Source organism: Orbicella faveolata, unplaced genomic scaffold (assembly GCF_042242905.1).
Source record: "Orbicella faveolata isolate gen_17 unplaced genomic scaffold, um_ofav_v1 contig_48, whole genome shotgun sequence".
Lineage (NCBI taxonomy): Eukaryota > Metazoa > Cnidaria > Anthozoa > Scleractinia > Merulinidae > Orbicella > Orbicella faveolata.
In genome coordinates, this window is record NW_028301578.1 from 3000001 (window position 1) to 3012500 (window position 12500).

Here is a 12500-nt window from a genome sequence, read left to right on the forward strand (position 1 = left end):
ATGCCAACCAAGCCCTAACTAGACAACACAAACATAAAAACAACGCAAGCTTATCTTATGCATATATGCTTATCCTTATGTCCGAGCCTCTCATCTAGCGCATAAGCTTTTATGGTTATCCCTATGCTTACATCGCAAGTGAATACCGACCTTAACATTGCAACAATAGCTTTTCGATAAACAAAACTTCACCCTTTTGAACTTTCCCTCCGCAAACCTTTCAACTAAAATCTAGACGAGTGATTGTCTTACACCAACTTCTACTCAGCACATATTTTCTGTCTTTGAAGCTTAATTTCATTTCATTTCATATTCCTCAAAATGTTCCTTTACCGGTCCAACACCTCTTAGAACGCTTCATACCCTTTTATGGAAATCAAACATCATTTTCTATTGACGATATTTAAATTACATTGCCTCATCAAATTCACGAGTTGGCTCACAGAGCCTTTGATTCAAGACTGCAGGTAGATATATATATATAAAGTGTAAAATTTGATTTTCGTAGAACAGTGCTCAATACATCAGAGTAGAGCGAAGTATACAATGTGGGAGGAAAAACACAAATAAAGTACAAGTTCATCCCTACAAGCCTGTTTCGTGGTTGCCCACTCATCAGGGGATTTCCCCTGATGAGTGGGCAACCACGAAACAGGCTTGTAGGGATGAACTTGTACTTTATTTGTGTTTTTCCTCCCACATTGTGTATATATATATATATATATATATATATATATATATATATATATATATATATATATATATATTACGTAGATTTTTTTTTTTTTTGGTGAATATGTCTTAGGTTGGTCATCAAAATGTAATTTCTTGATAAAGCTTAGACACAAAAAAGAACAAAAACTGTTTTTCTTAATTTACCAAATTAAGAAGTTTTTGGGTTGTTTTAAAGGTCTATTAAGGAAAAGTGTGTTAATTCCTCAAATTAATTGAGTGTACCCCCACCTATCATACTACAGTAATAAAGTTCATGCACACTGTGCACTAAAAAAAATGAGAAATAAATTTACAAAAAAACAATAGTAAGGAAATTCTGATAGTCCTGACCATCTTAATTAAAATATTACTTTCACTTCCCTTATCATTTCTAACACGAAATTCATTTTCATATCTCGACAAACGTATTTATAACTATTGGAGTGCAAAATTCGCACATTTTTTCTTCCATTTTTATTTAATGTTATATCGAAAGAGGATGCATTACGGTTACTGGAAGTTGCAACTTCTTAATAGAACCGAAGTAAGACTTCCTGTCAAAGACTTTTTTTTAAAATTTCCACCCGGTAATTTCCGCGGGTGTTAGATTTAATATAGTGGTATTTGATGCGGAATTTTTAGTACATTTTTCAAAAGAAAACCTTCTAAACCGAAGATTCTAGTTATTTTATTATTACTTTTTTTTGTTGTATTTTTTTTTATATTGGCTAGTAACTAAATAGATTATGTTAACTAGTATCATGCCATATATATATATATATATATATATATATATATATATATATATATATATATAAAGCTTGAAGCCTTTCAGTTTGTTTACTCATCTAGCCGTGCTAAAACTAGTACATGAAAGCGTGCTGCAATATAAAAGTTCATATGAATCTGAAATTACAATCGAATAGGATATAATCTTCATGATAACTTATTCTCTTGATTATTTCCAATGCCACACCACATCTGTGATTATCTAGTGGTGAAATATTGAATCCTTTTTTGGTGAATGAAAAGAATAATGTTTTTCTCTTCTTGCCGATAATCAGTGTTTCAGTGACAGCTAATTCATTGTTGCCGGTTTAAATTGTAAATAGCTTTAATTCTGTGTAGCGAAGATGTATTTTAATATGTAGAAAGTGTTCTCAATTATATTTTTGTCAAGCTAAATTCTCTCTTATTCATTCAAAGAATATTCTCCGAAGTTTAAAACTGTAGTATATACCATGTATTATTTTATGATTTTGAGTCCGTATTTTCAGTTTATTGAAATCACAATCTGTATAATTTACAACAGAGCATCCTTTTTGCCAAAACGCCCTTTCAATGGCTGATGCATAAGCGCTGAAGAAAGTTTCGGCCCCGTCCATGATGCGACGGAGAAATTTGAGAACGCAGCTTTATTGGCTTACCATCCACAATAATCCGTCACGAAAACGGTGGAATTTGAAAATGCCGGCTTCTCAGTTTATGTCGAAGGAAAACATTTTGAAAACGGATCCTTTCGAAAACGACGACAGCGTTATAAACGTGTGATTCCCAGCCAACGTTTTACTCGAACACAAATCCAAACTGACCGTCGATTGTGGCGTTTTTTTCAAACTGTTTCTCTGGCATTGTGTGGACGGGACCCAAGAGCAAAACCAAAGGCTACTAAAACTAAACAAAGTTAATGGAGTTATCAGACCTGTTTAAAAGCTAACTGAGTCCATTAGCAGACGCTGTCGGTTTCCCTCGGGTTAATTACTTCTACGAACAGCTACCATTCTACATTAGTTACAATCGCACTAATAAACTAAAAATAAAAATTGAATCTACTTTGATAAATTACAGATCCAGCAGTTGTCTCAAATAATTGACCCCTGTGAAACAAATGACGTCTATATATGTAAACTTTAATGAAAATAATACAGAGCGCTGCTTATCAAATTAATTGATGGAGCTTTGAACATCGTTACCGCCGGTGTAATGGGTTTTACGACAGTTTTGCACTCTATGCTAACACACGAAAGGCAGGCATCTCCTCTCTAACAACAGCCTTGGCATTGCGCTTCGTATTTAAAACTTTCAAGGTATGTAAGTTCAATTCTTCATTTCTTTGCACAGAGCCTCGTCATGACAGTATCTCCGTGTTACTGTAATTTTCCGAATTGACATATATCGCAACTGAGCTTCAGCTAGAGATCTTCCTAAAATTCATATTTATTTGTCGCTTGTTATGTTAATGAAACAAACCTGCTAAAGTGTTGATTTTGTGCTAGAACCTCATTTAACAAAAAAATTTGGGAAATCCCAAGTTACCCGCTTTTTATATATTTATATAAGAATTTATTTTATAAAAATATCGAGGCTAAAATTTACGAAATTTTAAGAATATTTTAAGAATAAATCCGAGGCTGAGATATTGAAACATAATGTCGTGTCTTGAAAGATTTTATATTTTGAAATAAATGGTATAAAATTCTAACTTTCTCTTCGCGTCGAAATCAGTCATAAAGCAACAAAAACAGCACTAGCCGTATGTTCGATGGTAATAGCATTTCTCTAAGACAATATGGGCGTCATATTAGGCTGGGAGTGTAGGAGATAAACCTTTAGACCATAAGCTATGGAAAAATTTACAGATCTCAAATTTCAGCTTCCAGTTACAAAGTGCACCACTTCTCAACTGAGAGTTAAATTCTGAATTGTGCTTTATGAGTGATAACTTCCAAACTTTGCCAAAAATAAGAATTTATCTGAAACTTCTGGGAAGATATATAGACAGAAACACTTTTATTAAACCGCAAGTTTACAAGAATAAGTGCTGGAATTGCTCAGCTTTAATCAGATATGCAAATAAACAAATGAAATGACTAAATGGATTTTTTTTTTTGAGTTATTTTTTCCCTATTTTTATCGTCCTATTCTTAAGCTCTCAATAGAAGAAACCAGTCGAAATTTCAAAAGTCACCCTATTTCTTTCTTTTCTACACTAAGGTCTGTAAACTGATATAGTCAAAGCCCGTTCTAAGTGCCAAGACGTGCACAAGACTTCGTTGTGGGTCATTAAGAAGACAGGCCTTTCTGTAGACATCCTGATTCTCCACCAACCTACTATTAACCAATATACCGTCTATTTTTCACTCATCATTTCCTAAGTGTTATTCATCTTCATTTGTCGATTTATTGACTCATTATCACTCATTGGAGTCGAAAATACGTCATGTTTTCATTTTTACGCTACCTGATATGTTAGTTAATCGACACAGGAAATATTTCGGCTACTGAGGTTAAAGTTGCAATTCCTTACAACGAACTGAGTTTAGACTTCCTGTAGCAATTAAGCATTTGCTTTGAGCTCGGTAAAGCTTGGTTATCTGATATCGTTACAGCTCTATCTAAGTGCTAAGATGTACACAAAACTATATTGCGGGCCATTAAGACGACAGATCTTACTGATGAGGACAATTTGAGTTTTAATTAAGATATGAATTACTAATTTTCCATGTGTTGGTGGCAAACGAAATACCTTGTCTTTTTATCCCACAGGATAATTCTACCATGTTACCATCCCTATAAATTTGGAAAAACAACTTTTTTCGCCTCCATAAAACCTGGATCGCCTTACACTAAACCACAGCAACACTTAATTCATGCGCGTTAGAGCGTACCCACATTAATTTAAGGGTGGCGAATCGTATCCTTCAAAAATCATGGGTCTTGCAAACTTTTCGTCTAATTTTACGGGTCTCGCAGTCCTTTTTTTTAGCAGTTATGTGCGTCTCGCAGTCGCGGTTTTATTCACGACGCTCTCTCGGAGTTTCGATTTTTTGCAAGGCGAAAAGAGTGTCAAAGTCCCGATTTTTTTTGTTTGTTTTTATAACTGACATCTGAGAGTTTGAACATTAGAAGAAGTTGAAGTCTCGTAATTTAAAAGTCAAAATGTCTAGGCATGTAAAGAAAAACGCTGGTCTTGCCTTCTCGCGAAGTGTTGCGTTTACCATTCACTACCTCGTAATTTAGCCCGCGTTAAATTCCACTGTTCAAGAGCGTTTTCGAAAAGTCATTTCATTTTCGGCAGCCCATATTGCGCCGTTTTCAAACATCCCATCTTGTCGTTTTCCAATTTATCAGTTAGTGTTGAGAGAATTTAAATGATACTTTTAAATTTTTGTTTTGTTTTTGTTTTGTTGTTTTTATTTTGTCTTTTCATTCATATTATATATCAAAAGATCATGCTCTAGATCACACCGAACTAACGAGGTAAACCCTATTCAACACCTCGCCGTAAAAAAATAAAGAGAGAAAAAAGAAAGAATGACTGAGAATTTTCCCTTCATGATACACCCGAGAGTTAAAGAATACAAAATTACTTCAGTTTTGTGTTGTTTTGTAACTGCAGAGTTAAAACTTGCGTATAGGACGCTAGATTTTTTAAAGTTTGCCGCAAAAAGGTTTGTAAGTAGAAGAGTGGAGGACAATACACAGCGGCGCGAAACAGAGGACTTGTGACTCTTGTCCGCATGACTTCATGCCGAAATAAATACAGTACAGTGCTTATAAGTACTCTTGGCGTACTATACCAAACCAAACACTATTTTCAATGTATTTAAATACTATTTTTAAAAAACTGTTTTTAACCTATTTTATGAAATAGATTAAAAATAAGGCGAAAAGTGTATTTGTAACGTAGTTTTCGACTGATTTTAATGGTGTTTAAACCTGTTTAAAGTACTATTGAAACAAAATTCGAAATGTATTTTGAAAAGCTTTTAAAAATATAGTTAAAATTCCAAAACTCGAAAACTTTGCTAAGTTTAAAAATATAATTAAAATAGTCTGTAACTACTTTAAAACTCTCTCGAGGAACACAGCATTCGGTACTCAAATAGACTCGAAATTCGAACGGGACGCGACTCGAAACTCGGTAATTTAAGTTTTCGAGCTTTGTGGGTTGAGGATCGTTGTAAAAGTATAACATGTCATTCTTGTACAATTGACGATGTACGATGTACGACGTGTTTCGTCTTCTAATATAAGATAGGAAGTTAAAATTCATCGTGTGGTTTGCAAAAGTATAACATAAAGTCGATATAAGGCAGTGAACTTACGCTCAAAGAACCCTACGTCATAATTAAAAGTCAGTTTTGTATTGAAACCCAGTTTTCGAAACGTAGGTAAGATGACATCAATTTTACTGTTTTTGATATATACTCACGAAGGTGTGACTAAATTAGAACGTTAATCGACAAAAAGGTAATAAAGAATTGTAAAAGTTTAAAACAAGTGCTCTCTTACTGAGGTAAAAAATTGCATAATAACTTTAAAAAATAAAACAAAATTAAGATTGAGAACTTTACCAACTTCTTTCGCACTAGAATTCTACAAAGATCGGCGTTGTTTATATAGTAAGCCACCTTCTTGACAGCCATGAAATTGACGTTTATTCGTGAAAAACAGCGGGGTAATGAAACGGTATGCGGACTTGGCAATCTTGAGAACTTGGAAATGTGTTGGTAAAACTTGGGTGCACAAACACAAATGGCTAAGGTGTAAAGAGGGCGCTTCATGACATTAGCTGCGGAGACACGATGACTGAAGGTGGAAAGAAAAATGTCTTTAATTTGTTAAATCATACATTTTTTCTACTTAGTGAAGAAGATTTAACAATACTAAAAAATCCGCCTTAATATTTCACTTTCTTTTCGGCACAGTAAAACAAGATGTTATAATTAACTTGTTTACAGTGATAAGTTAACAGAGATGGTGAATTTTAAGCTCGGTAATGAAATGTGAAGGTGGATTAATCAACATGACACGAGCGTGGGACAAAGAAAAATTCTGAGTCTCCGACAGGAATCGAACCCATGACCTCCGGAACACCGGGCGGGCGCTCTATTCACTGAGCTACGAGAACTCAAGGTCATTTAACTGAGTTCATATATGATAGGTAGTTCATATATGATATATAGTATTTTTCTTTGTCCCACGCTCGTGTCATGTTGATTCATTCACCTTCAGATAATTTGTTTATAGTTACAAGAAATCAGACTTTTTATAAAAGATAACAAAGCTAGAAGATCTGATATCAATAACCACAAACTGTTCGTATTTTAATAACATCTCTTTTATTAACGTTTTATTATGAAGGCGACCGTCTGTCGAGCTGTACTGTTAATCTAGGTCCATAGTATTACGCTGTTGCTCGCTTCTTTCTGTGAATCTTAAGGCTCCGTCCACACTACGCCGGAGGAAGTTGAAAGCGCGGAAAATTTACTCTGAAAATCGCGCATCAAATATTTTCCGGCCACACTACGCCCGAGGAATTTAAAAACGAAACAGTTACCGGCCATTTTGGTTTTGTGTTTGTGGAAAATTCAGTCGGGGAAATCACAAGATTATCGTGACGCCATTGTTTTCGGAAAGGTCCGAAAACGAAAAGCCGGCGTTTTCAAATTCCTCCTTTTTTAAGAGCGTTCAGCGAAAAGCTTCGTTTTCATGACGGATTAGTGTAGACGGTAGGCCTAACCGTGGAAATAAAGCGGCGTTTTAAAACTTTTCCAGCTTATCGTGAACGCTCCCTATAAGACTCTCCTGATTCTCCGCCTACGTTCAATTACCGGTAAATAAGCTTTCTGGTGCTAGTCGTCCTCATAATCGCTTAAACCACAGGACAGTTAGCGTCTTAATAGGAGGAGCTAGTAGTAATTAATATTTTGGCTTAATAGACCGGTTTTCAATTGACGGTCGAAACTAATTTGAAGAAAAAGACAACAGAACGGTTCATTTGAGTGTCGAATGGTAATAAGACAATATCTTTAGTTTTGGTTTTGGTTTTGGTTTTACTACGGTTCGAGATTGGCTGAGTAGTCCAACTGGTAAGTAGTTGATTTGATTTCGGTTTTACGACACTCAGTTGAAAACAGCTCTATAAGGGAATTTTGGCAATAATGATAAAAACGGTCCCGTTTTCTCCTTCCCCTCGATGCAGTTTTCCATCGAGTTAAATATCAAGGCAATTCAGAGCAATTGATATAGAGTTTGCCGATTCAGGGTTCATACAGCTCTGCTGCTGAGCGCGTGACATTAAAGATATTGATGATAAATTTCGTCATAACATTGTCAAAGCAGTCTGCGACTCCACTCGGCTACCCCTTATCGATTCTTCGCTGTAATTTAATTAGAAATATTCCAAACGAGCAAGAGACTGGTTATGAATACTGGAAATCGATTAATTTGAAAGAGTGAGCCTGTGATCTAAAAGAACATGCAAACATTAGTACGCTCACCAAATGTCTGTATTTTTGGTGCAAATACAAAGATGCAATACGCTTTTGAAAAGCTGTGATTAATGAGAGTGTTGTATGGTTTAGAGTGAGAGGTGTCGATTTTAAATATTCATACCTAGTCCCTTGCTCGTTTAGAGCATGGCTAATTAACAAATATTGAATTTTATTTGCGAAGGGAACTCGTAGTTGCGACGAGTTTCAAATATTTGACTGCAAATGTCCATGAGAAAGCAAGAAACCTCGAAAGACTTAAAAGGAGCAAGAAACTTCAAAGATGAGTAAAACAGAATCCTGATGGAAAATAGTACTAAGAATGCTAATAATGTGCCGTTGTGGTGTTGATTAGCTTAGCTGCATTACGAATTGACAACTGTCTAATGGCTACCATCTCTGTTCAGACGTTCGCGCTTCTTGAGATATTTCACTATGCACTTAATATCAAACGAACAGTCAAAGTAGAAAAAAAAAGTCTGAAAGGAAATGGAATTAAGAGCATAGAAAGCTACTAGTTTTCGTCACGGAACATAACAATAATAACAGGTATAGCCTACTAGAAACAGCCGGGTATTCTGAGATAGTCGCCCACATGAAATAAGCCATTCTGTTGGGGCTTACCACTGGTGATTGGACGAGTCGGTGAGCGTAAAGATTTGCTTTTTGCGGTTGTACACAGCTGTTTTTCCCATGGGCTTGACAGAAACAAATCTGCGCGTAAAAGAGCCATGTTTGCGTTTCAGCAAAGAATCAAGTTTGCCCGTGAAGGAATCACCAGAACAGCTGTTCTTCTCATGCATTTGAAGAATTAAGTTTGTATTTCAAAGAATTAAGTATGCGTCTAAAGTTTACGCTGCTAACAATCAAATTTCCGTTTTACTGAATGCAGTTTGAGTTTCAAAAAATCAAGTTTGCGTTTCAGAGAGTCAAGCTTTATTGTAAGAAATGAAGTTTTAATTAAAATAATCAGGTCTTTGCAACATCATTTATCGCTTTTATCATCGTACACCACACTTGGAGCTAGATTTCCCTAAAGCATCGGCGTGATGCCCGTTCAATCATCTCGAACAAGGTGATTGGAGGTACGAGAATTTTATTTTGTTACGCTGTGATCGCTATATTTTCTTTTTTCTTACTTTCAGTATCTTTGTTGTTAGCCTCTGCTGTATTTGAGCGCTTAATTTCGGAATCAGAGGAAGTCTAGCCACAAGAGGCTTTGCGAATTAAGTCATTCTTTCTCTGCATTTTCTTATGTAGAGCTATTTGAGCGGCAGTGCAACTTGATATCAGTACATAGTAAGTCTGAAGCAAATTTCTCTTTAAAACCAGTCTCGTGAAAGAAAAAAAAAAAAAATGCCAGTTCTTTCTTCTGCCTAGGTTATTGTCAATTGCCAATTCTTATCATTGTCTGTGACCACTTTTTACAAGAAAACTAAGTACAGTAGTTAGTAGTTTCTCCGATAACACTTTTAAACAAGATCAAAAAGAAGACATAGCAAACTGGAGTAGTTAGGTAGGATAGCATTTCTTATGGTAAACACAATTCACTCATTTCTGTCTAACATCTTGATACCTTTTCTGTATAGCAACTTTAAGGAAGATAAAAGGGCAAGTTACGAACTGAAGCACTTAGTTAGGATAACACTTCCTGTGGTAAAAGCAGCTCTCCCAGTTCTGCGTTTCATTGTTTTAGTTGATTTAGGCATTTTAATTGCTCCATATTAGAAACAATGGCGCAAAAGCGAACCGAAGCTGTTCTCTAACCAATCTTTCTTTTTTCGACATTTTTCGTGCTTTTGATTAACTTCGAGTATCCTGATGTCAGTTTGTTCGACCAAGAAAAAAACTGGCATCAAAATGGCTACGGATGAAATAATATCCTCCACCGCGTGAACCAGAAAAGAAATGGCACTTGTTTCATACAGTTCGTGTAATTATATGATTGCGTGAATTGAATTTAATGTAAGCCCGTTTAACGTCCTCGTTTGTTAAGGTTTTCCCTAAAATAAATTATTTCAATATTCCATTAAGGAAGAGATTATTGGAGAATAGATAAGACCTATGTGAAACCATCTATTTCCTAAGTATATTTTCGCTGACTTACTGAAACGCTTACGCTTATCATTATGACTGATGGGCGACTTTGGTGACATGTCAGTAAAAACTGATATGAAGAGTCGAACTAACATCGAGAATCATGTGGTGTGAAGGACTGGTTTTAATATCGATGTTTCTAAGAAAAACTTGAAGGGTTTAAATAGCAGGAAAATATATATCTAAACGCATGATACTCAAAAATCTTGCCGTGCCCTCGATGAAAAACAACATTTCCTTGAAGACAAAATGCAATTTGTGGTAGACAAAATTAGCGTAAACAAATGTCACGCCTCCGCCGAAATGATTGTAAGAATAGCTGTGAGTTGCTAACATCACCACTCTTGTTAGCGCCACTTCCATATCAATTTGTCTTCGTTGAAAAGGAGAATTAAGGTACGTGTTTCTCTTTTCTTTCACACCCAGTAATAACTATAGTCTTCAAGGTGAATAACATCGAGAGAACCATTTTCTCATATAGTGGACCACGAGTCACCGTGATCTTTGTATCGGTAGCTCAATAGTTTTGTTTTATTATACTCCAGTACCACAGCTTTAAACTCCAAATAAAAGAATCACGGCAAAGGTTAAGAATACAAACTGATACTATAAAAATTTGTAAGATTAAGTGCAATTTTAGACAGTTTCTAAGGCAGTTCTCGTGGCACAAAATATGCCCGAGAGTCTGTACTGGAGTGAACAGTTCCTGAAGAAAAGAAATCCACAAAAAATCGTAACACAACAAAAATGGAAATATCTAGAGAGACAAATGGGTAACAACAACAACAAAAAACAAAGAAAACATACAAAAAAACTGACTCTTTCTTCCTTAGTCGATGAGCAGGTACTTAGTTTGCGTTCGTCGAAAAGATTTTGTCGTTATTCCATATGTTATCAATCATGTATTAAATTACCGAACTAGTGTATGTATTGGATCTGCACCAACCTGAGTATTTTAATTTCACTCAATTTTTATGCTTACTATTGCTAATTTTTTTTTTCCTAACCATTACTACCACATCATACATACAGCAGCCGAATTGCATTAATCTTGAAAGAAAGGTCAATTTACTGCTGTGAACAGCTTGACGAAAGGCTGAATCACAGGAAAGGTGGGGTGGGGGTGGTGGAAGGGACACAGCTTTACTTTTATTTCTGAACCATTCAGTGAACGCCCAGTTAGTAATGTAAAGTTAGTAATTGTTAGTAATGAAAATTAGTTCGTCTAGTTTTACTATCTTTACATTAAAAAGTCTGACTTCCTGCTTGAGCAACTCTTATAACATCCTGTTTTTGCCTGTGCCGAAAATTAAGCGAGTTATTTTGCCGAATATTCTTAAACATTGTAGAATCTCCTTCAATACGACATTTTATTTTTCACTTTCGTCCATCGTGTCCCTGCAGAAATATAACATAGCTCTCGTCTTTATATATCTTTGCCATTTTTGTTCAGTTGTGCCAAAAATACGTATATTTATTACGCCTCTGTTGGTCAAAAATACGCTCGTACTTCAAGGCTGGCGAGAAAATCACTTACTATATAATGTATACAATGTTGCTGTTTAAAATACAATTTGGAATTAAGTACATTAAGTTCTTAAATCGCAGTTCAAAGCCACCACGCCGCCACAGCTAGATTCCTTTGCGATTACGTGTTCCGCATTGTGTGGATCTTTACACAAAGTACGTCAGACACCAAACAAGAAGAAATACAAATCAGACTACACCCAACATTGGGATTTCTTCCACGAGATAAATATTTGCGCGGTGAACATTGAAAACACTCTGGCTCCATACCTGCAATGGTGAAATCCGAAACCGTTTTTTGTTGTTGTTGTTGTTGTTTGTTTTTGTTGTTTGTTGTTGTTGTTTTTGTTTGTTTGTTTGTTTGTTTTTTTTTTTGGTACAAACTGTTAATATTCACTGTCACTATTGCTTCGGAATAATTTTACCGCATTAGGATGGAAAACAGTGAAAATAGGAGGTTTGCCTGTTACAATAATTATCGATTCTGGCGCTAGTTGCAATGTCATAGGCCGTAGTGCGTGAGAATATTTGAAAGGCAATAAGGTTAAATGTGTGTCCAGCAAGGCTTCCAAGAAATTGTATTTATATGGTAGTAATCAGTCACTACAATTTGCTGGCACATTTACTACAGAAGTTTCTGTTGCAGAGAGAGTGCTAAGTGGAGTTGAATTTATTGTTATTGAAAATAAGGGACAGGCCCCTCTAGGGCGAGAAACGGCCATTGCTTTAGGAGCTCTAAAGCTGGGAACCCCAGCTCAAGTTAACTCACTAGAGGCATCGACTGATGGGGCTAAAGGGGCACCCAGTGTTTTAGAAAAAATCCCCAGATGCTGTGAAGGTTCTGGCAAACTAAAGGATTTGCTGCCATCAGTTCTAAACGAGGTA

General features: G+C 35.7%; 2 protein-coding genes and 1 pseudogene across 2 annotated transcripts in view; 1 reads left to right on the plus strand and 2 right to left on the minus strand.

Annotated features, from left to right (window-relative positions):
• The window catches only part of LOC149095962 (uncharacterized), a 302109-nt gene that overhangs the window by 201111 nt on the left and 88498 nt on the right, over window positions 1-12500 (minus strand). The window lies entirely within an intron of this gene.
• LOC149095983 (somatostatin receptor type 2-like) overlaps window positions 2649-12500 on the plus strand; it is a 73628-nt gene continuing 63776 nt past the window's right edge. Inside the window, exon 1 of the mRNA XM_089280998.1 lies at window positions 2649-2801. The gene's annotated coding sequence lies outside the window, so the exon portion shown is untranslated. The remainder of the gene's footprint in view (window positions 2802-12500) is intronic.
• Window positions 12406-12500, minus strand: part of LOC149095984 (uncharacterized) — a 3499-nt pseudogene continuing 3404 nt past the window's right edge.